The following is a 3452-nucleotide window of genomic DNA, read 5'->3' on the forward strand; positions in this document are numbered from 1 at the left end:
ATAGTGGGCCGAGAGATAATGTGGAACCGGCCTTGAACAAGCATGTCGGCCCAAACGCCCCACGAGAGGCCGCGGCCCCAGACCGTCCAGTCCGTCACTGGGTTAAACTGTGCAGTGCTCGTGGCACGAGGTGTTGGTGGCTAGTGACACCAGAGGGTCAACTGAATTGTCAAACAACTTGTTCCTTTGAGCTGATAAAAGCATCTAGTATTTGTAAATAACATTTAATGGTGATTTCTGTCCATGCTGAAGGGTACGTATTTAGCTAAATACTCATATAAACCGGTTAATTTATCACTCCGTTGTACCAACTGCCTGTGGACAGTCCATATTTGATGACTTTCTGATCATTATTTCCAAAGTTGCATCTGACAAAGCAAATGATGTCCTTTTTGAAGAATCCGGAATATCAATGTTCAAATACCATCCAGAAAAACTAGTTGTACAGTAAAATATTTTTATATATCCATACATTTCATAAACTAGAAATATAATATAGAAAAACATGATTGTGTCTTTTGTTCTACATCGTGGAGGTTCCTCAACTTTTGAGGCCTCTGTTTCCTGTACTATGGTAGCCTGTCAGAGAAAAGTTGCCCAGTTATTTCTCTTAGGACTTTGCTATGTATGGGATGAAGTAATGTAGCATCATCCACAATTAGTTGTGATGACTTTGTACCCAAGATTGTATTTTATCTGTGAACTAATTAAACTTTATTTCTGGCTACACTGCAAACGCGGTGACTAGCAAAGACTAGCAAACTAACTTTCATTGGCTAAAAACTATACAAAAACAATAGCTCAAATTTATAATCTTTACCCATGTGACAGCTTTGCCCAGGAAAGACACATATGATAATACAGAGTCTTATTGTAGTTATTATATTATTGGCAACAGAGCTTGTATAGTGACTCTTTTGTTTTTGCCAAATATTAATTAATAACTGCTTTTGTCTGTTCACAGATCCTCTTTAAGTTCCATGTTGCTTATTATGATGAAGAAGGAACATACATCTCTGGCTATAAATCTGCATCTCGGAACTATTTGTTTGGGAAAATGGGTTACTTATTTGATATTGTGGCCTCTTTCCCATCAGGATTGATAGTGCTGAGTTTAATTGGTACTATACATGCAGAAACATATTTTGCTTTTATTATAAAAATTCGCCTCCTACATCTGCCAAAAATTCTTTCTGCACTGATTTTCATGAGAGAGGAAGAGAAATCCATTAGTACCAAGTATGTATTATGTACTCTATATTTTAATCACTGATTTTACAGATTACATTGTTGCTATGTAATGCAATTATTCAATTGTCTTGTTCTTTTTTAATTGATTTTTGAGAAATGAGACATTTGAGATAAAGCACTTTACATAAATATTTCTGCAATTGCTATCCATTAACTTGTGCTGACACAATTATTTTCTTTCACAGTTTGCTTGTAATAAGAATCACCAAGTATTTGGTCCAAGGGGTTCTCTTTGTGCATATTACTGCTCTTATATGTGTGTTGTACGCAGAGAATACTGACAGTTTCCGTGGTGATATAGGTAAGATATTGCTATTACTTGCCACTTATTTCTATAAATGAATAAATGTGCTTCCCTTCAAGGTTGGATTTCTATTTATTGTTTTCATTGTGAGACCTAGAGAAATTGGTAAAAGGTTTTTATAGCCCCCTTTCCTCAAGTTGATTAGAGGTGGCAATGGATATGGTGTTGTATTGTTGTTGTTGTTGTTGTTGTTGTATTGCATTGTGGTGAGATACATTGCTATTTCTGTTTCCAAGGTTACTGTTGGTAACTGCCACTATTGTACCTTTTTCTTCCCAGAGGCATCATACTTTGTCAAAAAGTATATGTATGGAGCATACTGGACACTGGCAACGTACACAACAACTGGTTTTGGAGATATTCGTCCTAGAAAATTCGGTGAAATGTTATTCACCATTTTTTTAATGATTATAGCGAAGATGCATGTAATTTACAACATGGGGGTCCTTTCCTCTTCTCAAACAAATAAGCAGTCACTCCAGGTTGCCTTTGAGGAGAAGCTACAGGTACAAATTGTGTTTAAAGTGATTAAAAAATGCAAACGCAATTAATCACATACATTAAACTGTATATAGTAAAACATGATTAATCGTTAAACTCATTTCTTTTCTTCACACCAATGAAAGAATTCATGTCAGCTAAAAGAGACAAATCAGAGCCCAGTTTCTCGATAGCGCTAAGTCTTTGCGATTATAAGTGTTGTAACAGATGATCTAACAAGTGTTCGTTAATTTTTTCATGTGTTTCCTCAACATGTTTGTAGCATGAATACATGTGCACTGCTCTAAAGTAGTACTTAGCGGGTGCTGTCCTAGTAAACAGCCCTAAAATATCCCCTAATTTGGTGATATCAGAGGACGTTACAACCCGGCTGCTTTTTACATATTTACAATTTACATATTGTATTTTATTGACAATTTCACATATTGTACATACTGTTTTGTGTCGTTTGTTGCTATCAGTTGCCATGGAAGCTTCACTAGTTACATGTCACCAATTTCAGTTTCTGCTTGACATTCACCACACTTCTCTTTCTAATACTTCTTATTTGGAGCCATAATTGCATGAATGTTTTTGATCCATCATGTTTGCTTCCCTTTCCTTTGCTTGCCATCACAGCTTAGCTTGTCAACCATTTGCTAATGTTCCATACAGTTATCATAGTGATTATGTCATCTTTATTAAATCTTGGGAGACTCCTGGAGTACCATTAGAAGGAGTCTTCATACCCGTACCACAGTTTGAGAACCACTGACCTAGCATGTTGATTGACTTTAAGACAAAAAAAAACTTTGACATCTGCATAAACCTAATAAACCATACCTTAAGCAAGTTTATTCATTCTGCTTTACATAAACAAAGCAAATAATAGTAAATAAAACCATAAAAGGAATATATCTGTAAAACATGGTTTAAGATAATAATAATAACTAGAGAATGTTATTCCAGGGAATTACGAGTGCATGAAAATGACGCTAGGACAGACATTGTGGTTGCATAGCTTAATAAAAGTTGATAGTTTAAAAGTAGACAATTAACTATGTTAACAATGATAATTATGCTAACTAGCTAACTAGCTAGTGAGGACTTTTATTTTGAAACAGTTGAAGGCCGAGGATACAGTTGATGGGAGTCATAGTTGACTGACGGTTACAACAGTTGACAATCACTCAGCCCTTCACTTTCACTATGACATGCAGGTATGGGTCGCACACAGGGAACACCGGCGCCGACATGAGTGGCAGCCTGCTTAGTAGCTCCGTGTCTTTGTGTTTGTTTCTACCGCTTTTGTTTACTTTTTACTTTGCAACTTTTTGGATTACACACTTTGAGGAGTGTTTTTATTCTATCCTATGGATACGGACATATTACAACGCTCCAGTGGCAGCAAACTTGT

The 3452-nt window shown here is 36.1% G+C and overlaps 1 long non-coding RNA gene across 1 annotated transcript; it reads left to right on the forward strand.

The window, feature by feature from the left end:
- The first annotated feature begins 1116 nt into the window (after window positions 1-1116).
- Window positions 1117-1895, forward strand: LOC143112323 (uncharacterized). Its single transcript, XR_012984708.1, has 3 exons — window positions 1117-1239; window positions 1437-1552; window positions 1835-1895. It is a non-coding gene; the product is annotated as an uncharacterized LOC143112323 (long non-coding RNA).
- The last annotated feature ends 1557 nt before the right edge of the window (window positions 1896-3452 follow it).

Source organism: Alosa pseudoharengus, unplaced genomic scaffold (assembly GCF_046254945.1).
Source record: "Alosa pseudoharengus isolate Yale_2024_CS ecotype anadromous, Long Island Sound unplaced genomic scaffold, YU_APseudo_1.1 YU_APseudo_1.1_scf_8, whole genome shotgun sequence".
NCBI classification, from domain to species: Eukaryota; Metazoa; Chordata; class Actinopteri; order Clupeiformes; family Clupeidae; genus Alosa; species Alosa pseudoharengus.